The sequence below is a fragment of the Myodes glareolus genome, chromosome 6 (genome assembly GCF_982192425.1).
Source record: "Myodes glareolus chromosome 6, mMyoGla1.1, whole genome shotgun sequence".
Classification (NCBI taxonomy): domain Eukaryota; kingdom Metazoa; phylum Chordata; class Mammalia; order Rodentia; family Cricetidae; genus Myodes; species Myodes glareolus.
Genome location: NC_142031.1, coordinates 25,526,421 through 25,552,137, shown reverse-complemented (window position 1 = coordinate 25,552,137; position 25,717 = coordinate 25,526,421). Strand labels below are relative to the sequence as shown.

The 25,717-nt window shown below is 47.9% G+C and overlaps 1 protein-coding gene and 1 long non-coding RNA gene across 2 annotated transcripts in view; one reads left to right on the top strand and one right to left on the bottom strand.

The window, feature by feature from the left end:
- Window positions 1-25,717, top strand: part of Tgfa (transforming growth factor alpha) — an 84,736-nt gene that overhangs the window by 38,575 nt on the left and 20,444 nt on the right.
- On the bottom strand, window positions 7,203-9,176 carry LOC125388432 (uncharacterized). The gene is made up of 3 exons (XR_015002264.2): window positions 9,087-9,176; window positions 8,586-8,647; window positions 7,203-7,522 (listed from the first exon to the last, which is right to left on the bottom strand). It is a non-coding gene; the product is annotated as an uncharacterized LOC125388432 (long non-coding RNA).

Here is a 25,717-nt window from a genome sequence, read left to right as displayed (position 1 = left end):
TGATTGCCCAGCAGAATTCACCCTCCATGTCCACAGGTTCTGTGTTGTTCAATGTTTTATTCTTCGGGCTTTTTAAGGGGCCCACCACCCAGCTCCCAAATGAATCGCACACGGGGCCTATTCTTAGGAATGACCAAGAAACTTGACTTGTTTCTTGCCAGCTTTTCTTAAATTATCCCGACCACCTTTTGCCTCTGGACTTTGTCCTATTCCTTCTGTGTGTCTTGCTTTTTCACTCTTGTTCCGCGGCTGGCCTAGTGACTAGGTGACTGGCCCCTAGTGTACTCCTCTCCTTGTTCTTTAGCTCCTTCTCCTCCTTGTTTCTCTGTCTATTCATTCTCTCTACCTGCCAGCCCCACCTATCCTTGCTCCTGACTTGCCCTTGGCCGTTCAGCGCTTTATTAGACCACCAGGTGTTTTAGACAGGCAAAGAATCACAGCTTCACAGAGTAAAACAAAAACAACACATCTTTACATCATTAAACAAATGTTCCACAGCATAAACAACAATATTAAAATAATATAAAATAATATAAAAATGATATTTCCCAACAGTTATGCATCTTAGAAGCCAAAGGATAAATGGCTCAAAAATACCTGGAAAAAATGGCAAAATACTGAATATATATAGACTTGCTTCCCTAAGGTGTTTACAAAAACAACAACAATATGGCCGCTATTTATACATTATTTTGCATATTATAGTAATTCAGAGGTGATTTTAAATGCACAGGAGGGGCTAGGGAAATGGCTTGGTGGAATTGTGAAGGTCAGAATTCAAATCCTCGGAACCCACATATAAAATGGACAGGCATGGTGGTTCCCTGTAACCCCAGCACTTAGTAAGGGAAGACAGCTGATTCCCGGGACAAGCTAGCTAGACTATCTGAAACAGTGAGAGACCCTGCCCCGATAAATACAGTGAAGAACAGTCCAGGAAGACACCTGATGTCAACTTTGGGCCTGCACACTCACACGTATACACACACACACACACACACACACACACACGTACACACACGTGCGCGCAGAAAAAACAAACCTAAAGAATGTGTGAGAACATGAGTGTAGTTTCAGTGTACACCCTACACTATTTCCTGGAAGGATTTGAGCATCTGTGGTTTTAGTACGGACTGCTCCTTCCTGGGTACAGAGGGAGAGCTGCATTTGATTCTCTTAGGATGCTACATCTCAAGGATGCTCTTGTATCTTCAGATTCTAACCCTCTGGTTGTTAAAATCCCACAAAGAATCGAAGATCTCTGCCTGGCCCTCCAGGAGCCCACACAACAGGTGACGACCCAGTCTGTGGCCTTTCTTGGGAGTGTCACTGGCTGCTCAGTGTGTCACTTAGACCATAAACTGCCGCAGGAGTGAAATCAATGTTCTGAAATGTGGAGCATAAACTTTTATCCTTGTCGGTTGTCTGTTTATAAAACATCAGCTGGAGGCAGATGAGGGCGTCGGCATTCACATCCTAGAACACCGGCTACGCCCTCCTCAGGAAAAAGCTCCGACCTATATTCAAAAGGCACTCACTCTTCGGTGCCCCCTTTAAAAGGGACAGAATGCACCCAGCACAAAGCTGTCGGGCAGCCGCTTGCCTCACCCTCAGCAATGCTACACTTTCCCAGGCCGCTCATCTGGTTTTTTCTCGTGAGACTCACTGTAATGACCAAGAAGGTGTGGTGAGGGCCCCTCTGGGCCCCTGGGAGCCGGGTCCCTGCCTGCTTGCACGCTCCTCAGAGTGACTGTCTGTGCCTCGACTTCCTCTTCTTTCACCTTTGGCCAGTGTCTACGGACACACACCTGGCCTCTCAGCATGTTTGATGGTTTGTTCAATTTAGTATCGGGAAGACTATTCAAATATGATAAACAGACACTTCACTGTGGGGTTCTTCGTAGGGCATGCCACCATCCCCACTCGCTCGGGGAGATAGTGGCCAGGTCAGGCATCACTGGGGACTGTAGACTCCAGTCTGTTGAGATGAGAGTCCAGGCTGGGCTGGACAGAAAGAGGCCATGTCGGATTAGAGGGGAAAGCCTTTGAAGTCTTTGCTTGTTTACACAGCCAGCCAGTCAGGGCTCTCCTCACGGCTCACCTCCTTTAACAAAAGCTTTTCAGAACTTCAAACTGCTTCCCTGTTCCATTGTCTACGGTTTTCCCACATGTGAAGCTGAAGCCATTCTAAAATTAGAAGGCTCACGTGTTTGATCCAGGTACATGGTTCACCTGTTTCAAACCTGCGTCTCACACAAGAGGTTTGCTGTGCCGCAGTTCGGGAGGGAACCGCACGCACCTGTGTGTGGTTGTCTAGTGTGTGCATAGAGGAGCAGCGGGATGGAATGAAAGCCTTCCTGCCTTCCAGGGTGTGGCCTTGATGTCATCTACTTCCTCATTTTACCTGCGACTTGTGTGTATATGTGTGGCGTACATGCCTGTACAGGTGTGTACTTGTACGCATTGAGACTGGAGGCTGACAGAACCTCAATTGCTTGCCACCCTTTTTTCCCCATTTTTTAAGATTTTTCTCTTAATTTACATTCATGGGTATGTGCCTGCCTGTGTTTGTTTTCTGGGTGGGTATAGGAGTTTTCAGAAGGCAAAAGAGGTGTCAATCCCCTAGATCTGGAGTTCCATGTGATTGTGAAGCCACCATGTGGGTGCTGGGCACTGAACCCCAACTTTAACCCCAGTCCTCTACAAGACTGTAAGCATTCTTAACTGCTAAGCCATCCAGCTTATTTTTGAGAGAAAGTCTCTCACTGAGCTGAGAGCTTGTGGATACAGCTAGATGGGCTGGCGGACAAGCACCAGGGCCTTTCCTGTCCCTGCGTCCCCAGTGCTGGGGTCACAGGTTTGTGCCTCTGCACCTGGCTTTTCACAAGGGTGCTGAGATCGGGACCCAGGTCACCAGTTTTTCACAGCAAACACTTTACCAGCTGAGCCATCTCCCAGCCCCTCCCTGTTACTTTTTGCAAGGGAAATTGTGCTATGCCTGTTGCTTTTCAACCAGGCTTCTCTGGGAGAAAACAAAACAAAACAAACCATGGAGAAGGGTTGTTCCCCAGACTCACTGTCTAAGAAACATTTACAGAGCCCTAAACTCTCCCTGCGCCTTTATTTCCTAGGAGCAAAATAAAGGAATAGGATCACATCGCTGACTTTCAAACCACAGGTCACAGCATAGCTTTAGTAGGGGCATGGACAACACTTGAAAGGCATTCATGGAGTCCCTGGAGGCATCAGGGCGCAGTGGAAGGACTTGGGTGTCTATCCTTGTCTGAGACAGGGTCTCTTTGCTTTTTCTTCCTGCTGTGTGCCAGGCTAACAGGCCTGTGCGCTTTCAAGGATTCTCCTGTCTCCGCCTCCCATTTGCCCCACGTGGGAGCAGGACAGCAGATCACTTATGACATGCTCATCTTCAGCAGGCCTTTCCAAAACCCCATACCTACAAGAGCAGTAGCTCTCCTTCCGTGCAGATAGTTCATTAATTTCCATAATATATAATTAACTTACGCAAATACAATACTGAGTACAACTGACACGAACAGGTTTGAGCACAAACACAATGGCCCGTGGTAAACATATAATCTAGCTGGTAGTACAGAAATAGGCTGTCAACTATGGAAGCCGCCTACCTGAGCTTGTGCTGGCTGAGGGCCTTGATCCAGTGGTGCCAGGAGACGAAGGGGAATGCTTGGCACTGGGTGTGCTATGGGCGTGTTTTAGTCGAGCTGGGGAGGGCAGCCATCATCTTTGGAGGAAGCAAAGCAAGTGATAAGATCCATAGAATTTTAGAATCTAGGGCTGCAGAAGCCTTGCTATGTTGTTGTTTTCAGTGTTTAACATTTATTTCCCATACACTGTTGAGAACATTCCGTGGACCAGGCGTTGTATGTAGCCCTAAAGAGAACTAAGTGTAAGTCCCGCCAGAGAAGGGCATCGGATCAGCCAGGTCGAGATGATGATTGGTCTGGTCTGGTCTTTAGAGACAGGGTCACCAACAGCCCAAATCGGCCTTGACCTTTGATTTGCTGTGTATTTGAGAGTGGCCTTGAACTCTTGATCCTTCCACCTCCACCTTCCAAGTGCTGGGATTACAGGGATATGCCTTCACGCCTGGCTGATGGTGATTGTGGCATCCCAAACACAGACAAAGTCGGGACACACCATGATAGACTTCTCTGAAGAAAGCCACACTTGTAAACTCCGGAGACTCGGTGTTCTTAACCTCAGTTCCCACATGAATAGTTTTCATCCATTGCATACAGTTGCACCTTGCCAAACTGGGTGCCCAGCTGGCTTCCCTCTGATTGGCATCTCTTCCCAGCAGTGGCCATGGCACAGCCAAGGAGAGTGTCTCTCTCTCAGGCAGCAGTCCTGCCAAAGATAGAGCCCAGGTCCACAAAAACAGCCCCTTCGCTCCATCCTCCTGTGCAAAACGTGGCTACTTAGAAAGAGCTGGCCCCAGAGTAATGTTGGGAAAGTACTGGGTACCCCAGTTGGCCCAAGGAACACAGGTACCAAGACCCATGCAGAGACCCAGAGGTCACACATGGACTGGGCCATTACTCTGTCTTACATGAAGAACATCCTAAGGCCAGCCATCCTGTGTCTGCCTTAGTGAAGTTCAAAGAAGAATCTGATTGCCTTGATGCTTTGGAGCTTTAGAAGCAAGGGAAGGTGAAAGGAACCAGAAGGCAGTGAGACCTGAGGAAGAAGGCAGATGTCCTAGTTAGACCTGGAAGAGAGGAGCCTGGCATCCCAGGTCCAAAATGCCCTGGAACTATTCTACATAACATGTTTGCTGAGCAATTTGCTGCCTTCCAGGCCCTGATGTCAATTAGACACAGCCTAGAACTGCCTGAAACTAACTTCAGTGAGGCAGTTGTCTTTATTAGGCTGGTCTGTGAACATGTGTGTGAGGGCTTGGCTTGACTATTAATTGGCGAAGAAGGGCCCAGACTACTGCAGACAGTGCCATGCCTAGGCCAGTGCTCCTGGGGTATATAAGAAAACTAGCTAAGCGGGATTCTGAGCAAGTCAGCAGTGTTCCTCCATGGCCTCAGCTTCCTGTTCCTGATTGCCTTCCCGCCCTGACTTCCCCCAGTGATGGATTGTGATCTGGAAGTACATGATTGAGTAAGCCCTTTCTTTCTTCAAGACCTTCCGCTCAACTGGAGACGGACGACATGGATGACTCCGCTGAGCTGACACATTTCTGAGAATGATAGTAGAGTTTGGGACATCTCATGTATGTGTTACAGGATGGCAGCGTCGATTGCCAAAAGGTGTGCAAGCCAATGTGACCTTTATGATATTGGCAGATTGTGACAGCGTCTTCCTATGTAGCCCAGGGTGTGCCTTGAGAGCATCTTAGGGTTAGCCCATAAGTAATAACTTGAACCTTGTTCGCACCCTACAACCTCACTGTGGCTCTTCTAGGGATCTATGTTAGAAAAACAACGAGAAGTTAGGTTGTTCCTCACTGGAGCGAAAGGAGTCTTTGAACGTCCAGAAAAGGGAAGCAGTTCCTGAACAGGTGGGCAGAGGGATTGTAGGTGGTCCCTCAAAACTGTCCAGGCGAGGGGATAGAGAGATGGTTCTGGTCGAGAGCACTGCTCATCAGAGAATCTGAGTTCAATTCTAGTACCCATGCGGCAGCTCACAAACCCCAGTAGCTTTAGTTCCAGGGTCTCCCACACCCTCCTCTCACCTCTGAGGGTACTGCATGCTTGTGATGCACATACATGCCCACAAAACACCTGTACACATTCATTTTTAAATTTTCAATTGTGTTAATGAGCCAGGCATGGTGATTCATGCCTGCAATTCCAGCACTCGGGAAGCTGAGGCAGGACTTTGAGATCAGCCTGGGCTATGAAGGAAACCCTGTCACAAAAAGAAATTAGGCAAAGTCTCATGTATCCCAGGCTAGCCTCAAACTCACTATATAGTTGAGGATGACCTTGTACTTCTGGTTTTCCTGCCCCTACCTCCCAAATTCCAGGGTTACAAATATGCTTTTAAAAATTCTTCTGATGAAGAAATGAAATATGCAATGAAGGAGGCAGCATGGTGGCTTTGTTTCCTGGGGTCTCAAGCTGGAGTCCCCACTTCTAAGCTGTGGAGCCTCGGAACGTGCAGTTTATAGACTCATCCTGAATCTAGGGTCTTCTCTTGAAAGTCATAGCCCAGCTCCTTGCAGCCCGAGCCAGAAGGGACATCTTTTCCTTCCCCTCTGTCACCCAGCTGCTCATAGCAGCCCTTCCTGCGGTTCTTCTCTCATCTCTACTCAAGGGGCTTGGATTGTGGCCAGAACCCCTCCGCACCTTGCCCAGTAGATTTAGGAAGATGTTTGAGGTTTCAGAAAGGGAAGGTCTCACATGTCACTCTGAAATCTGCCACAAGTGAATCTTCCCGATACTGTAACAGGCTCTGACATGCTTCTATAAAAGTCCGGTATCTTCTATTAAAGTCAGTTTCCAGCACACTTTGCAACCAACACCCAGTTAAATAAAAGCCAGCCCAGAGAAGGCAGAATTCTGAGGCCTGACCACAGGGACCACTGTGGGCAGCTTCTGTCTCAACCCTGGGTCAGTACTTCATTTTCTGTCTCTCTCTCTCTTTCTCTCTCTCTCTCTCAACAGGATTTCACTCTGTAGCTCAGAATGGCCTGGAACCCATATTGTAGCCTAGGCTGACTTTGAATTTGTAGCAATCCTCCTCCCTCAGCAAAAATCTAATTTTAATATCAAAAGCATGAACCCTACAGATAGTAACTTGGCCTTTATTAATTACATCTTATTGAATCAATATACATAATTGCCAAAGCTACCATGAGAGTTCAACATGTCACAATGAACTTGTGTTTCTTGTTTGTGTTAAACTCATGTCGTCCCAATGTAAACTGGCAGACTGTATTTGCTACAAGCTGGATACTGGTCTGTCTAGACCATTTAATTTCTGTAACTCAAAGGAGGTCATTTTAGCAGCTGCATCTTACAATTGGTAAAACTGAGGCACAGAAAGTTATAAAGCTTTCCCAAGGTCACTAGAAAGTGGGAAATGTGGAATTCAAACCCAGGTGATAATGGAATACCGGGTTCTGAGTACCCTACCTCTGGGATTTTTAACCTCTGCTTGCGTGCACACACACACACACACACACACACACACACAATAAATGCATCTAAAAATATAATAAAAATTAAATTATTCATCTTAACACAAAATGTGTGTGTAATCACATATGCACATGTGTGTTTGGATAGCATGTGCACATGGAGAATACTATGTAAGCACATGCATCTAACAGCAATATTTTGCCTTCTTTCTTAACACAAAGGTATATAATCTACCTCTGTCTGTCTGTCCTGCCATTCCGCAGAGGCTAGCTCAGATCCTGTGGGGGATTTTGTTCTTAGATGTCAAAGGTCTGGTCACAAGTGCTTCTTGGCAGAATCTCCTCGCAGGTCCAGATGAAACCCTGTCAGGGGTCCTGTAAACACTGGTGACCCTGGAGATGGCAAAGCCAGTTGTTAGGGATAAAAGCAGTGTTCTCTTGGCTCAGCTTTAATGTGTGCAATGTCCCTGTCTGCTGGTCACCTCGGGTGGCCACAGTCCAGGAAGTTTCTAGGTCAGCAGAATAGAAAATCCAGCCTCCTCATCGTCTCCCGCCGACTCATCGAAAAGATGTCTGAGTGGGGAAATCACTCACGTTTGATAGCACTGTGCATAGAATCTGGAGCCTGCAGGCCTGCCTAGTAAATGGCTTTTTAAAAGCTTAAGTAGCATGGCTTTAATGAGTGTCCATCCCCAGAACCTGTATGTCTTCCTCTGTCTGTCTGTCTGCCCTTCAGCCTAAACCAGCTCAGGTCCTGTGAGGGTCTCTTCCTGTGAGTGTGTGTGCAGAGTCTGGTCACCGGTGCTTCCTGACCGAACCTCCTGATGAGACAGTCCTGTCAGGACACTTGTGCGATGTGGGTGGACCTTGACAATCACTGCATTTTAAGATAGCGTCATTTGTGTGTATGTGGCTGTGTAGCGCTGGGGACCAAATCCCGGGCCTTGGGCATGGCAGCCAAGCACTCCACTGCTGAGCTAGTGAGTTACAGCCCCACCCCCAAGCCACTCCCTCCTCCTCCTCCTTTTTCAAAGACTGGCATTATTTAGAATCTGGCTCAGGCCAGGCTTAAATCCCAGCACTCAAGAGGCAGAAGCAGGCCTGAGGATCTGAGCCAGCCTGGTCTACATAGCAAGCTCCAAGCCCATCAAAGTCACAGAGAACTGAAAGAAGAACAAGAATATAGCTCAACCAATGCTTTCTTTTTAAGTAAGAGTGTCTCCCCCTCCCCCGCCCACCCCTCCCCCCCCCCCATTGCCCAGGTCATACGTGTGAGTCTTCCTAAATAGGAGACATCTCTGAAAGGTTCTGGACAGTGTGTGGAGAAACACCCTGTCCCATATGACAGCCACACACCACTGGGGAACCCCATGCCAGCTCTGCACAGGAACTAGAATGCTATCGAGGGTTCTAGTTTGCTATTTGCTGCTATAATAAACACCATGACCAAAAGTACCTTGGGCGGATGTCCTGGTTCCTGTTCTATTGCTGTGAAGAGACACCATGGCCAAGGCAACTCTGTAAAAAGAAAGCATCAAATGAGGACTTGCTTGCAGTTTTAGAGGGCTAGTCCATGATCCTCATGGCGGGAAACAGACCTTCCTGGCGCTGAAGCAGTAGCTGGGAGCTTTACATCCTGATCTATAATAGCAGGCAGAGAGAGATGAGACAGACACACCTCCAACAAGGCTGCATCTCCTAATCTTCCCCAAACACTTCGTCAACTAGGGACCAAGTATTCAAATATGTGAGATTGTGGGGGTTGTTTCCATTCAAAACACCACCAGGAAGATGGCTTCTGAGTCTCCGTTACAGTCCGTCCTTGGAGGAAGTCAGGGCAGGAGCCATGGCAGAAGATGCTTAGTGGCTGGTTCCCTGTAGTTTGCCCAGCCTGCAAACTACAACCCAGAACCTGCCCAGGATGGCATTACCCACAGTAAGTCAGGCCTTCTCATACCAATGATTAACCGGGAAAATGCCTCGCAGACATGTCCTGGTACAGTTCGGTGGCGGCAAGTTCTCTAGAGGCTCTCTCTTCCTGAGTGGCCCTAATTTGCATCAGGTTTACAAAGACTAACATGTGATGTCAGAACTCTGTGCCTAGTGCACTGACCCCAGCAAAGAGCTCCGCCCTGCCATCTCTTCCAGCGTAGTATGTGGTGGGGAACGACAGTTCCCAAAAGCAGTGACCAACCATATCCTCACACACTCTCTGTGACACTCTGCTTCCTGTGTAGCTCTAACTAAGACACCCACAGGTTCCAGGAATGCTGCTGTCCTGTAAACTGGAAATGCCCTTAAAGCCAGGCTTGATTATTTATTTAAAAAAAAAGCATTGGCAGAGCTAATCATTAATACTAAAATAAGTTGGTTTTAATTATTTTTCTTCTTGTGCCTAATAATTACCCTCACTGTGAATAAATGCCACAGCATTTATGAAGGACTTTGTGTACTCGCTATGAACAAAGATGGTGGAAGGAGTTGCTCAGCCTGGACAGCTGGCACTGCCTTTCGGGCGACTGCTAATGGCCATGCTGACAACTCAAACTGCAAAGGAATCCGTGGCCTTCCTGAAACCTGGTGACTCTGTCACCCTGCCCTCTTACCTGGACCTCCCTTGCTTGGTTGGTCAGGGCTGGAGGCAATGGGGCCCTATTTCTGGGTGCCATATTTCTGGACACCATGCCTCCTGAGTGACAGGGACAGTATTCCCAGGCACCATGCCTCCTCAGTGACAGGTGTCTTAAGGCTTTTCTGATGCTTTGCAGGGAACTTTGGGTCAGATCTCTGTGACTCACTTTATTGCAAATGGGACCGATGACCATGTGTGCGGTCACACTCCCATGCTCTCAGAGTGCATGGAGATTTGCCCTCAGGCCTCCCAGCATGCACAGGTCTCTGGTAGATTCGGGTATGAGTCTGTCTTGATAGGTACGTGGATAGGCAGTATTTTGGTGGGCTTCCCTTGAAGAGCAGCTGAAGGGGCTCCCATAGCACACAGCTTTCTGTCTGCTGCCTTTGACATGGGTCCTTTCTCACTGTTTTCTGCAGAACTCAGAAGTAACAAGGAAGGTTCCAGTAGGAGTCTATTTTGGAGGGAGCTGTAGAGGGTTGCTTGAACACGATCACAGCGATTCCCATTGGAGAAGTAATACACTGGGTCCACAGCTCCACGTGGACAAGGGCAGCTAGGAACACCACCCAATATAAAACTGTAAACTCACTTGGAACATTATGGTAATTTTTGATGATTTTGAGTGTTTTGTGATCTAACTGTACAGTTCTCCAGCATGGACTTTATAGGCAACTAATCGTTTTCCAGAATCCAAAGGTCAGACACATCGTAAAACTATTAGTCTGGTTTTTGTAAAACAATCAAAGCGTGCCAGCCGTGATCAGACGGCACAAGCAAGTACCAGACAGCAGTGATGAGGGTCTGCCCAGCACCTCAGTGTCCACAGCATGGTGCAGGGGACTCTGCGCAAGTGCTGAGACCAGGGTGATAGCCAGCCGGGTCCATGCTCACTCTCCCTGGCTGGAAAGGAGTTCAATAACCATTTTCACAAATTAAACAATCACACGCCAGGAAAACACCCTTAACCCCAAAAAGTCTGTTAAAGATATGGAGAGCAGAGGAAATGGCTCAACGGGTTATGTGCTTACTGTGTGACCATGAGGACCTGAGCTCAGAACTCCAGAGTTCCTGTCCGTGTGTGTGTGTGTGTTTGTGTGTGTGTGTGTGTGTGTGTGTGAGAGAGAGAGAGAGAGAGAGAGAGAGAGAGAGAGAGAGAGAGAGAGAGAGAGAGTTACAGTGCACACGTGGAGGTCAGAGGACAACCTTGGTGGTTAGTCCTTGCCTTTATCTTGTTAGAGACAGGGTCTCTTTCTACTTGATGCTGCAAATGCCCTGCTGGCTGGCCCAGAAGACTTGGGGATTCTCCTGGTTCTGCCTCCCATCTTGCTGTAGAAACTCAGGGATTATAGACACAAGCTGCTGCTCCCTGGCTTTTCCTGGCCTGTGCTCTGGAGGGTGCCAGCTACTCTGTAATTGATAGGGCAGGGGAGATGCTGCCTTGGCACATGGTGAGCTCTCGCAGCTCTTACCCCCCATCTGTGATCAGAGTCACTGGGGCATGACCAGCTCTTTCCCAAAAGACATGAAACACCACTTTATCCCGTGTCAGCTTACTGGGAGCAACTAGGTCTCTTCTGGGGCTTTCCATGCCGGTTTACTGTTGTAACTTTTCTTGTGCAAGTGTTAAAATCTTTAATTACCTCAGTTTCATTGTGTCTTTTATAAAATTTGATGGTACAGATCTCTCCACATTCAAAGGAACACTGTGTCTTTAAAAATATTTTATCTTACCCTTCAAGGTGAACTTAGTGTCGTTTTGTCATGTTCTCCCTTATCCTGGAGGTTTTGAAAGAGCAACTGAGTCTTCCCTTGATGGCAAATGTGCTAATGAGAATAATTTTATAGCATCGTGCTTCCTCATCAAGGCAGAATTTCTGCTAAATAAATTCACCTTAAAAGGAAAGATCCATGGAATTCCACAAATAGATCCTGAGGACACCTTTTAAAGATTCTTTCCAAGTGTTCTACAGAATCTGTATTTCAAATCTTTGAAGGCCGTTTTTCCCAGAATGTTTTGGGGACTCTTTACCTTCTTAAATTTTTATGTATACAGCACAACATGGTGAATTATCATCTTCAAGGATGATAAATTTGAAGTGTGCGTGCATGTGTATGCTATGCTGTGTTGTGTGTATGAATGCAGGTATCCACAGAGACCAGGAAAGGGCATCAGATCCCCTGGAGCTGGACTCACAGGTGGTTATGAGTCCCCACATGGGTGCTGGGAACCAAACGTGGGTTCTCGGCAAGAGCAGCCAACACTTTCAACTGTTGAGCAATCTCTCCAGCTCAGCAGTTTCAGGAAATACAAGCCCAAAGTTGTACAGTAGCTCATGGCTTCTTTTCATGTTGCACAATGGAGTTTCATGCCAGGGGCAGAGACTCACCCTCCTCCAACTCACCTTCCCCCCAACTCACCCTCCCTCAACTCACCCTCCCCCCACTCACCCTCCCTCAACTCACCCTCCCTCAACTCACCCTCCCCCCACTCACCCTCTCCCAACTCATTCTCCCCCCATCCTACATGGTCTATTTTGATTACCATGGTTTTGAAGTAACTGACCTTCATCCTGACATTGGGTACTCTTCAAGGTCCATAACAAGATGGCACAGGACAAAGAGGTGGTCACCTCTCCAGATAAAGAGCAGTTCATGCCACAGTGACTCTGATACAAGAGGGTAAGCATCTGAAATAAGCAAGTTTAGATTTGGAATCTGAGTGACATTTTAAAATAAATATTAGCAGATTGGAATATTTCAAAGATAGAAACATAAAATTCCTCTAAGAAAACATAAACGCGAGGCTGGGGACATAGTGCAGGTGGCAGAGTGCTTGCCTAGCACCCATAGAGCCCTCTGCCTCAGGGCTGACCCTCAGCACCACAGAACACACGAGTCGCAGCACACAGCTGTGACTCAGCAGTTGGGAGTTGGAAGTTCAAGGTCATCCTGTGCCAGATGGTGAGTTTGATACCACCCTGGATCATGTGAGAACCTGTTGCAAAAATGTTTTTGTTTGTTAAATATTATATACATTATATATTATATGTTTATTTGTTATATAGTATATACATTATATATTAGGAATTGGGAAGTAGGGTCTTTGCCTGACTGAGGCCTTGAGTTTAATCTCCAGGGCCAGGGGGAAAGAGAATATTTATGGGACAAAAAAAAAAGAGTAACTAAAACATTGAAGAACATAGCAAAAAAAATTATAGTTTTGTGAACACCATCGGAGAAGCCACTGTAGGAAAGAATCCATAGTAACTGTCTGTCGATACTTGACTCCTTAAAGGAGTCCATACTTTAAAATATGAAATATTCATTCAAAGCAATGGGTAAGTCTTGACATCCCACTAAGAGGATGATCAGACTCTCTGAATGGGCACAATATTAAAAAAACAACTCCCAGGCCAAGAAGCATACAACAGATGTCCAGGCTTGAAGCCGCCAAAGATACGTAAATCGTTATGAAGTAGTGTGGATAGAGTTGGAGACAGACATTGTGGGTATGTAAGATCTGACATCTTGGGATAGCAGGTTGGCACATTCATCACAGGCTCGAAGGGAAGTCCTTCTCACTTAGTGGCTCACGTGTAAGAATTCACCCTAAGGAAATAAGCATTGCGAGGATTTATGCTGAGACCTAGCTGGGGCTGACAAGTGCTCAGCAGGTGTCAGTGCTTGCTGCCAAAGCGAGCAACCTAAGTTCAGTCCCCAAGGACCGACACGGCAGAAGGAGAGACCAGACTCCCCCAGATGTCTTCTACCCTCCACACGTGTGCCACCAGAACACATGTGCACCCTGCACACACGAAAACAATAATAATGATAATAATAATTTTAAAGAGAAACTCAGTGCTGGGGCAGTAACGGCTGCTGGGGAAGGACTGGGGTCTCCATGGGATGCCAGGGTGGACTGGCATGGGGGTCTGTGTGCTGGAGACCCTGACGGAGGCTGAGAGCAGCTCTGTGTGAGAAGCACTAAGGCCTTTGGGGATTTATGGTTTGGAGACTTTCCTCGGTCTTCACGCAAACTTCTCAGGTTCTTACCTTTCAAGTAACATTGAGTTTGGAGTCGAATTTCTGGAATCTGGTTTTCCCATTACAGCTTAGGCTTCTGTGGTTTCAGCAGAGAGTCACGTGTTTGAATTTCTGGATTTTGCTGGGGGTGGACTGCGATCATCCACACACAAGAACTTAAGTCTCTATTCCCTTCTTGCTGCTTTGCCTTTTAAAAGGGTTGTCTCGGGGCTGGAGAGAGGACTCTGAAAAAGAGCACTGACCACTCTTGCAGAGGCTCGGAGTTCAGTTCCCAGCATCCACATAGCAGTTCAACCATGCCTAACTCCAGTTTCAGGGGATCCAAGGCCCTCTTCGGACCTCCACAGGAACTAAGCCCATATGTGGTGCCCAGAAATGCAACCAGGCAAAACACTCATACACATAAAATAGAAATAAATAGGTATGTTTTTAAAAGAAGGGTCATCACAATAGAGTATGTCTTGGTACAGACAGCAGAGAGGAACACTTTTCACATGATGTGACAAGCATCCAAAGATGTCTACCCCTGGTCCCCAGAAACTATGACTATGCTACCTCTATGGCCAAAGGGACTTTGCAGATGGTCTGCAGGACCTTGGAAGTGGGATTATCCCCTGGTAGATAAACTGATTCTAGTCTTGAGTACCCTTAAAATGGGAAAATGAGGGCAGAAGGCTCAGTGGAAGATGAGGTGACCGAGCAGAATTGCTTCTCAAGCTGAAGAACTCAGAGAGCTGGCTGAAGCGGTTGGTCGTGCCTGCCTGGTTCCAGCCTCCACCTCCCAAGTACTGGGATTAAAAGCATGCGCCATCACTGCCTGGCTCCTTTTTTTTTTTCACATGTGGTTCTAAGTCACTCACTTTGTAAATTTTGTCCTAGTGGCAATGATAAACAAGGCATTTGGAAATAGAGAGCACAGACTGAATTTGAACTCGAGCCTTCCGGGTATTTTAGGTGGTCCTGTAGAGCCCTCCCAAATGGACAGAGTCCCCTTTCGGTCTCTGCCTTCATCTCTCAGGCTCCCTCCTTGCTCCGGAGCTCTGTTTACCCCATTGGGCGCCTGGCTGTTGTGGCACTGATAAATGTGGGTGAGGCTGTGGAGGAAATTTAGCTGATTTATCTAGGAGGCATTTTCCTTTTGGGGTGTGTGCTCAGATGAGTGGCATATTTCTCCATGGAGGATCCTGGGACTCCTTTTCAGCGAATGCTGTGCAGACAAAGAGGGTTAAAAGCCATCAGAACCATGACAGACAGAGACCATGGTACATCTGACCCTGGGCGTGTACTCTTCAGGTTACCCGTAGATCTTTCTAGAACTGTTTCCTAGAAGAACCTTCCTCTTCAAATTCATACATCAGATCACTACAGTTCATGTAAGAGAAGACGTTTGAGATTTGGGACTGAAGAGACGACTGTTGCTATTACAAAGGACCTGAGCTCCATTCCCAGTACCCAGTACCTGTACCCAGTACCCAGGCTCACACCTGCCTGTAGCTCCAGCTCTGGAGATCTGGGAGATCTGATGCCTCTGGCTCCTCTCGCACCAATACTTACATGCACACACCCACAGAGACAATACACACACACACACACACACACACACACAAAATAAAAAAATAATAATAACAAAATATTTTTTAAAGAAGTTTGAAACTCTAGCATCACCATAGGGCAGACATTCCAGGTCTGTAAAAGTCACTTGCCCAGAAGAGAGGGTGGGCACTGCTCCATGCCCTCCCTGCTCTGTGTCCTCCCTGGCCCACAGGAAACATTGCAGGGAAGGAGAGTTCCCATTCAGTGCCAGGTAACAGCATGGAGCTTATTGGGGGTTTCTATAATTATATTTGAATTTCAGAAAATAAAAAAATTGTATATTTACATCTTTCCTGGATACATAAGCACAACCACCATAATAATCAGTATTCATTACTTGAATCTGTTCAACATAAATATATATACACACCGTTCTTAACTTTGTGTCTGCAAGGAACCAGGGCTCTCCACAACAACAGCCGGAATCAGCCTTAGGCCCACTGTGAACGAATGGCTGAAGGCCTCACACAGAAGCCGAGTGTTGTGATGAAGGGATGACGTGAAAGGCACCTTTGTCTTTTGAGCATATTTGTAGCACAAATGATGATTGAGAAGCGTGTGAGGGGATGCAGAGATAGCTTGTTAGCCCAGCGTGCGGGAAGGGTGTGAAATTAGCTGGGGATGTGAAAACCCCCCACTTTCTATGAGTGTGGTTCCTAAGCCAAAGAACAGCAAGATAAATGAAGCCTGCAGCAGCTGCATAAAGAAACAGGGGCAGCAAGGGCTTGAGTACATAGGGCCCTGGGCTCTGACCAGCTCCCATGCCAACCAGCAGAGCGACCTTAGACAAGTCGCCCGACCTCTCCGTTTCCTTGTCTGTGATGAGAAGATAATACCTGCTTGTCTAGTGATGGTAAGAAGTAGGACAGAGACTGACGCAGGCAGCCACCTCATCTCATCCTCACCTGACCTCAGAGGACATGCTGTCCAGCTGCAGAGATGCCAGGGCCATCCTTAACTGACCATGCTCCGACACAGAGCCCATTCATTCCATCCATCCTCTCCCCTTGGCCCCACCTGGGCCAGGTGTGCAGAAGGAAGTGTCGTGTTCGCGTGCCCCATAGGATAGTGGAGCAGCTAGGATCAAGGTGACACCAACTTGCCCTCTGTTCCTTTCTCTCCCAAATCCTGTGTTGTTGGGTCCTCATGTTGGGTCTCTAGTCTTGTGTTGCTCCCTCCCATTCTGGATCCCTTTGTTTTCCTCTCCCACGACTCTCCATCCATTGGCAGGAGTGCAGGTACCCAGGTCCCCAGGAGTCAGCAAGAATGCAGGCACCCGCGACCCCAAGCATCAGCAGGAGTGCAGACACCAGCTACCCCAGGCATCAGCAGGAGTGTAGGCACCCAGGTCCCGGGCATCAGCAGGAGTGCAGGCACCCACGTCCCCAGGCATCAGCAGGAGTGCAGGCACCCACGTCCCCAGGCATCAGCAGGAGTGCAGGCACCCACGTCCCGGGCTAAGACTTGCTTCTACACATTTCTCTTCTATAACACTTAGCGAGACTTGGGGGCGGAGATAGTCTTGAAAGTCTCTGCATGTGGAAATGACCCCTCACCCAGCAAAATGAGCCCTTCCAAAATGAAGGCAGAGCCAACAGGGAGGGGGCCTGGCCAGTAGACAGGGTGAGACGGTCTTGTCTCAACTTATACTTGTCTCTTTTGAATTTTTTAAGAAGATAAAGAAAATGAACATTTTTTTAATTTTTGAAATTAAAGTATAATTGCATCAATTTCCCTCCAACCCTTCCCATGAACCTCCTTTGTTCTTTCTCAAACTCATGGCCTTTATTTCTTTAATGGTTGATATAGATGTTCCTAAACATACAAGAACAACCTGCTCAGTACATACACTGTTACTAGTATGTATATGATTTCAGAACTGACCACTTGATCGTAGGCAACTTTGGGGCCCTTCCCCAGGGAAGACTATTTCTCCCTCTCTCCACATTCTTTAGTTGCCTGTAGTTCTCTATCTAGGGTTGGGGTCCCCTGAGATTCCCCGTCAGTGTTAGCATGTCTGCTGGCATTGTCCCTTACAGGTCATGTTGAAAAAGTCACATCCATGAGACTTCATGAGTGGAGCTTCTCTGACATTTCTAGGAGACAAAACTCTCTCAGCAAACTTCCTGTTCTTCAGGCTCTGTAATCTTTCTCCCCCTCTCTTCTGCTATGAACACTTTTTTAAACTCAATTTTCCAAACTCAGACCTGGTGGCCCACACTTGTCATCCAAATGCTGAGGAGGCAAAGTCAGGTGGGTCCCTGGGGCTCACTGTCCAATCAGCCCGACCACTGGCAGGTCCTTTCTCTCTTCGGCCCCGGGAAAGAGAGGCACATGAGGAACCACACTGGGGTTGTCTTTTGGCCTACACACACACACACACACACACACACACACACACACACACACGAAAGAGTTTCTTACAAGCAACACAAAAGGGGCTGGTGGGCTTAGGGTGGCTGCTTTTGTATATGTACAGTTGGAGTGACTTCCGGGTTCAGTCGTGGGAAGTGTGTTGGGTTGTTGGAGCCCTGCGCTTGCTATCCAGGCTTTTATTACTTTCCTCTTCCCATTCCCCACCAACTTGATGAGTTCTGGTGGGGCCCTGGGAGCTCCCAGGGCTTCCTTTGGGGGTAAGAGGTCTGGTAAGGTGTGATCTCCTGCAGATCTCCTGTAGATGTGGACCAATGGGATACTAATGATTACATAAAACTCAATACCACTGGGTGCCCTTGTGCTTCCCCAGGCTTTATGAATGGCTTGGATTCAAAGGCAAATGCTAACTCATCTACATACATGTACTCTTTGTTGGAAAACCCCAGAAGCAGATAAAGCTGAGGCTTGGGAAGCCCAGGAAGAGTCACAGCTGAGGGGAGGGGCGCGGTTGACATCCTGCCTGGGTGTCCTTCCACAGCCCGCTGATGAGTTGAAGGTAGAGAGGGCGATTGATTCACAGACCCTTGATTATTTACTCTACACGATTCTGAAAGGCATTTGTGTTTTTTGGAAGTTCTGCCCCTTGGCACAGAAATAAAACCTCCTTTCTAAGCCTGCAAGATTGATGTCCAGCTACAGTAGAGGAGGCTGTGCGTCAAAGGAAAGTCTGTGTAGTCTGAGCGAACACTAGGCCATCCACCCTGCCCGGGGAATTCTAGCACACTGCACGTTATCAGACTAAAATCCACCGTGTGAAAAGAAAACCAAGCTAAGAACACCAAAATGGTCCGGTTTGCCGAGTCTGAAAATCGCTGTGTGGAAAAGCCGTTTTTTCAAAATGTATTCACAAGGAAAGGATGCGGGTGGGTGGGAGGCGATGTTGTCTCTGAGCTACGCCGAAGAACAGGTTTCAGTGATTTTATTTTCCTCTTCATAAGTTTACTGACACCATATGGTAAAGTCACATCCGATGAGCTGTTCTTATACGGTCTGGTTCTCAGTGAGGTCGGTTGCAATGATTTACACATCTTTGTGTGATTCCATTTAAAGCCTAGGAAGGAAGGTCTCCTTTTAGTTTTTCTTCTTCTTGTTTGCTTGCTTGTTTGTTTGTTTTAATCGATTTATATTCATCCTAAACCATTGTCTCTCCAACTTTTCTACATAGTAGGCACCCCAAGGAACAAGCTATTGTCCTAGCTGTACCTCAGAACAATTAGGTCATTATTCTGGGTACGGAGGTGGACCCAGACCAGGTACTTTTCCAAGGTGATTTCTCCAACCTGCACATAGCCGAGGCTGAGTGTGCCTGGGCATCACATCCCTGGTTGCTGCATGCATGGTACTGTTTCTGGGGTGGTTAGGACACAGCTCTGGGCTGAGGGGAAAGCATGACTCTTTTCGGCAAGTCTCTAAGCTGCAAGATCCCTTGCTGTACATGAGAGTACACAGCTAGAATAGAGACGAGGCCTTACACAGCCATAAGCAGATGCCTCACAGTCTCTCCTTGGTCCTTTGCTTTCTCCAGTTCTGATAAATAGCAAAGCCACCAGGACCTGTGTCTTCCCTTTCTTTTTCCTATGAGGTGTTTGGAAGCCTCAGAAAGAAAGTCGGTTTTCCTCTGACATTACCTGGTGGTTTTCCTGTCCCTGACAAAGTCTGTGCCCTCCAAGGTGGAAGCTGGGGCTTTCTGGCCTGCAGTGGGTAGTGTGGGCTGGCCACACAGTGTTTCTGTGCTTGATGACTCCCAGGTTGTGGGAACTTTCCCAGGAGGCCCAGGGAACTGAAGTCCCGTGCTTCTCGTGGTGGAGGAGGGATTTTAGTAAACACTGCGTGGGAAGAGGAATGAAATAGACAGAGAATGAGGTTAAGGAATGGGTGTGTGAAATGCCAGGCTGAGCGAGGCCAGGGTGGCTAGGAGCAGCATTCCAACACCCACCTCTCTCCAGCAGCTGGTGGGAGTAGACACTCACCTGCCGGGGCAGCTCTGCCTGAGTCTGTGAAGCCAGGTCCCATCTCCCGAGGCCAGGCAGGCAGTACTGGGCACTGGAGTCTACCTGTCTCCTGGCGCAGCTCTGTGCATGGCCCATCCAAGCTTCCCTCTGTGTCTAGACAGGCGGGGCAGCTGCCACCTATGTCCCTCACACTCACCTCTTTACAGAGGGTTCATGCCTTGGTCTGTCTCCTAGAATGAGGAAGTCCATCTCCTCTGTGTTTCTCCAGCCCTCTCATCTCTAGAGAGAAATCAAGACCAAGGTCCCTGCGTTAATGAGCCCAGGAAACCTGAGGACCAGCCAGGGCTGTCTGCATTAGGCCCTCAACTGCTCTGAGTGGGCGGAAACTGTTGACGCGCAGCCAAAGATGTTGCTAAAAGGAACCGACTAGGAACCGGTGTAGAGGAGCACACCTGTAACCCCGCACTCCGTGGGGCGGAGGCAGAAAGCGTTGCACAAGCTTGAGGCCACCCTGGGGTTACAAAACGAAGTCAGGGCCAAACCAGGGCTACGGAGTGAGTTCAAGGCCAGCCTGCAATACAGAAGGAGACACTGACTCAGCAAAAGAAGGAAAGGAAGAAGAGATGGAGGAAGAGGGGAAGAGAAGAAGGAGGGAGGAAGTGAGGGAGGAGGGAGGAAGGAAGAAAGAAACTGGCTGTGGAGACTTCTTCCAGCTCGGCCTTCCCACACGGCCACTCTCTAGTAGAAAGTCATCTGGAGCTTGTGTTGTGCAGTCTCAAGGGCTCTCGTTTTCCTCTCCGTCCCACTTCTCAGCCCTGCACACTTCCTACAGAGAAAGGGAGAGAGGAAAGAGAGGCCACATTTTCTGTGCCTCAAGAGCCACATTCACACCCCCACCTGTCTCTGAAGTGCCCACCATTATAAAAACCACCTAGAATTCATTAATACATACGTTCCTCAGGGTCTTTGCCTTCCCTCAGAGGGTTGCCCTGTCCACCATCTTTGCTTTTGTTGGTTTTGAGACTGGATCTACACTGGCTAGCTGCCCTTGTCAACTTGATACAAATTAGAGTCTTCTGGGAAAGGGATTCCAGTTAAGGAAATGCCTCCATCAGTGGCCTGTGGGCAAGTCTGTGGGGGCATCTGCTTGATTAGTGATTGATCTGAGAAGGCCCCGCCCACTGTAGTGACGGCACCCCTGGGTTGTATAGGGAATCAGGCTGAACCATCCATGGTGAGCAAATCAGTAAACAGCATTCTTCCATGGTCTCTGCTTCAGTCCCTGTCTGGAGTGCTTGCCTTGGCTTCCCCCAGTGAACTGAGACATGGGATATATACACCAAATAAGCCCTTTTTTTCTCAAGTTACTTTTGACCCTAAGTTTGAACATGGTGCCATGTAGCCGTAGCCCAAGGTGGCCTCAGACTCACTATGTAGCTGAGGCTGACTTTGAGTTTCTGATCCCCTTGCCTCAACCTCCCAATTGACAGGATCATGAGCGTGTACCACCACAACCCACTAGGTTTATGCCATGCAGTGCTGGTAAGGGAACCCAGGTCTTCCTGCAGGGTGAGACCTCTACCAACTGAGCCCCACCAACAACCCGTCTCTCTTTCCACAGCCTTCCCATCTGTAAAGAGCCTTCTCTGTGTAGACCTAATACTCTATTGTTACAAAGAAACAAACAAACCCAGGGAAACCAGTGACTTGACCAACATCCTCAGGACAAGTGAGACAAAGCAGTCACCAAGCCAGGCCTTTGGTTGTTATTCCTGGAGCCCTGGTTCACCCTGCCAGTCCCTGGTTCTCAGCTCTGCAGTGGCCATGATGCCCGGAGGCCTCTGCAGAATCTGTCCAAATGATTAACAAAGACTCCAAGGTCATGACCTGGAAGTAATAACTCCAGCCGTGTGGTAGAGCTTCATTGGAGATCACAGCTGAACCATGGCCAAGAGGAAAAATCCCCTTGTGCCTCTAAGTAGAAAAGTCTAAGTTCTAAGTGGGCCAGTGGTCCCTAATGTGTGGTCTCAGTTCCCTAAAAAGATTTGGAAAATCGGGAGAATCCTAAAGTTGATGTAGAAAAAAATAAATAGGTGAAAATGTTCAAACTGTTTTTTTTCCTCACTACTACCATTGTATAAACTGGTTTATTTAAAAAAAAAAAAAAGCGAGGAGACAGCGGCTGAGAGACGACTCAACAGTCAGGGGCTCTGCCTGCTCTTTCTGAGGACCCGGCTTTGGTTCCCAGCATCCACAAGACGGCTCACAGGCCATCTGTAACTCCAGTTCCAGGGGATCTGAGGTCCTCTGCTGGCTCTGTGAGCACTGCATGCACATGGTACACAGACGTACATGCCAGCAAAACAGCCATTAAAAAACACACATTAAACACACATTAAAAAACGTAACTCTTTTCCAAAACCGTAAGAAGTGAAGTCAGGGGACAATGACAGATCATATTACCAGGCTAGAACCAATAAGAGGTTTGATATCAGAGCAGTCAGAACCTCAGTGGAACTGGGCAGAACTGGAAAGTGAGTCCTGATCGGAGACAAAGGTAGCAGTCTAAATCAGCAAGGAAGCGAGGAGCTATCCAATAAATGGTTGGGAGTAATTGGTGGGCCACTTAGAAAATAACAAAGCACACTTTGAACACTAAAATAAATTACAGATGGCTTGCATTTGTATAAACAACCCAGTGGTAGAAACACAGGTAAATATTTATATAATTTCAGGGAAGGTAAGGTCTCTAATTACAAGGTCAAGGTGTCTTCTGCATCAACAAAATAAAGACTCAAACCACAAATTATTTGTAGTATACATAACAGGATGCAGAATTGTTATTCTTAGTAGCTTAAAGAGAGCTTATTAAATAAACAAGAATGGGTGTGTCCATAGAAAAACAGGCAACAGATAGAGCTGGCTAATGAGAGTCAAAAATGGAAGCTGAAAATCTTGAGGAAAAAAAAATCTGCATCCCAAGTTACAGAAATGGTGCTGTGAAGATTCCCATACAGGCTCAGTAGAGGGGCTGGAGAGATGGCTCTCTGGTTAAGACCACACTTCCCAAGGAACCGAGTTCAGTTCCCAGCATGTATGTCATGCAGGTCACAGCTTCCTGTAACTCCAACTCCAGGGATCTGACATCTCCTGGTCTCCAAGGGCACCCACATACATGTGCAAAGACCCACACACAGGTCTGTATGTATACACACATTTGAATTATTTATTTTTTAAAAAGAACTTGGCCTAAAGGGTTCTGAAAGGTGACAGGCAACGCGGACCGAAAAGTGAGGAAATAACCTCATCCTTTGAGGTGGTCACTACAGTGGTTGCAGCTTGACCAAAGTCCTCGGAAGTCTTAGAAGGGAGGATCCCTTGTCACACTGGTTCTTCTCGCAGGAAGATAGCCATTAGTGCACACAAACAAAGATGGACAGCAAATGCTAGGTGTTTGCTTTAATACCAGCACTGGGAGGCAAAGGCAGACAGATCATTGTGAGTTCCAGGTTGTTTGATCTACACAAGGTGTTCCATGCCAGCTGGAACTATTCAGTAAGACCCTCTCTAAAATGTGTGTGTGTGTGTGTGTGTGTGTGTGTGTGTGTGTGTGCGTGCGTGCGTGTGTACGTACTGTGGAGAGTCCATGTGACCCAAAGAAGCAGATATGCCAAAGGAGACATCAGTCACCGATCAAGTTCCCTTCTAACATTTGAGTTGAATGGAGCTTACTAGGGTTTGGATCTAAAACACCCCTCACAAGCCCGTATTATGAGTGCCTGTTCCCCAGGAAGTGGCAGTAATTTGGGAAGCTTTAGAATCTTTAGGAGTTGCCTAACTGGAGGAAGTAGGTCACTAAGAGCGAGCCTTGGAAGATTTTGGAACAGCCCTGCCTGGTTCTGGAGCACCGGCTGCTTCCTGATCCGCCATGATGTGAGCAGACTGTACCACATGCTCCCAGCACCACCATGATGACTAAAACCGTGAGCCCTAATAAGCTTTCCTCCTTTACAGTTGCTTCAGGCAGGTGTCTCAGCACAGTGACAGGGAATGTGAGCTGGCAAGGCCGGTCATTTCTGCCAACTTCCTGCCAGCGGCTCAGTAGGCATAGAGTAAAGTGGATGGTTAGCTTCCTCGGTGTTACCTGTGGCTCTCTGGGAACCAGGGACTTTCGGGTGACCATGGCTTTTCTTCTCTGTGCTTTCTCTCTTGAGTGTGCTGCTTTGAACTGAATGTTGCCTTGGCACTTTTGAGTTGCTTAGAGTGAAAAACAAGGGCGGGAGGTGCAGTGAAAAGAGCACAAGGGAGACTTTCTCAGATGCTCTCAAGAGCTGGGTGGCTGCGGTCAGGGCCTGATGTCACTGAGTTTCATGTAGACAAGGATCAAAGGAAGCAGGCCACTCTGCCCTCTGTTCCTGCGCCTCCCTTCCCTGAAGGCCACCACAGAACAAGCCAGCACATTCACTGTGTCATCTGCCAGGCTACAGAGGGTACATAGGCAGGATTGGCTGGGCACAGAGAATGCATAGGCAGGATTGGCTGGGCACAGAGGGAGGGTACACAGGCAGGATTGGCTGGGCACAGAGGGAGGGTACACAGGCAGGATTGGCTGGGCACAGAGGGTACATAGGCAGGACTGGCTGGGCACAGAGGGTACATAGGCAGGATTGGCTGGGCACAGAGGGAGGGTACACAGGCAGGATTGGCTGGGCACAGAGGGAGGGTACATAGGCAGGACTGGCTGGGCACAGAGGGTACATAGGCAGGATTGGCTGGGCACAGGCTCCAGCCCTTCTCCTCAGGCAGGAAGTGTCTCACAAATATAACCATGAAGGACTGATCCACTCCACAGGCAGACAAAAACAAGAAATTCCTTACTCAGAAGCCTGGGGGAAAGAATTTTAGGTCACGTTCAGATATTTTCTCTGTGAGAGTTGTCAAATACTGCCACCTTGACACCTGAGAGCATAGAGGATCCTGACTTTAAGGTCAGAAGCTGGCAGTATGGTTGTGGCACGTGACCTTCTGTCAGAGAGGATGGAGCTGCCGATAGCGCATGCTTATCTAGTCTCTCTCGACAGTCCATCTCAAGTGTGACCATGCAAAGCCACCAGAAAGGAGCTGTTGAGAAACAAAGATTCAACTTGAGATTTTAGCCCAGCTTCTGCACTATGGACATGGTATAGGGATGTCTTTGAAAAATTGAAATAAATCATTCCAGTGAATTGAACAGGTCATGTCCTGCCTTATGGGCTGTGGAGATTTGGTGAGAAGAATTGGAAGGCCATACCTCCTTGTGAGGGTTCTTTTGGTTACAGCAGTCACAGTCTGCCACTTTGCACCAACACAGGCTCATTGGAAGTCTGTGGGAGCCACATAGTCAAAAAGCTGAGGAGCTGTGCTTGGAAATGAGTGATAATCCAGGAGGTCCCTGGAGCCAAGATCAGGGATTACAGATTCTGTTCTAGAACAGTCAGTGCTCAACATGCCAGCCTGCCAGGTCATCCGCTACATGTCTTTCTTCTGGAGATCTGCAGTCCAGGGAGAGAGGACATCTGACCATACGTAACCAATGTAAACCTATAGAGCAGAAGTGATTCACTAAAGGGAAATCCGGTGCTGTTCGGAAACGGGGGGCTTTCTGCTGGGAAGACCCCAGACTGGCAAATGTTGATGGACGGAGACATGGATGTCTGATCTATGACGGAGACATGGGTGTCAGATCTATGATGGAGACATGGGTGTCAGATCTATGATGGAGACATGTGTGTCGGATCTGTGACAGAGACATGGATGTCGGATCTGTGACGGAGACATGGATGTCGGATCTGTGATAGAGGCACGGATGTCGGATCTGTGACGGAGGCACGGATGTCTGATCTGTGATGGAGGCACGGATGTCTGATCTGTGATGTCTGATCTAGGATG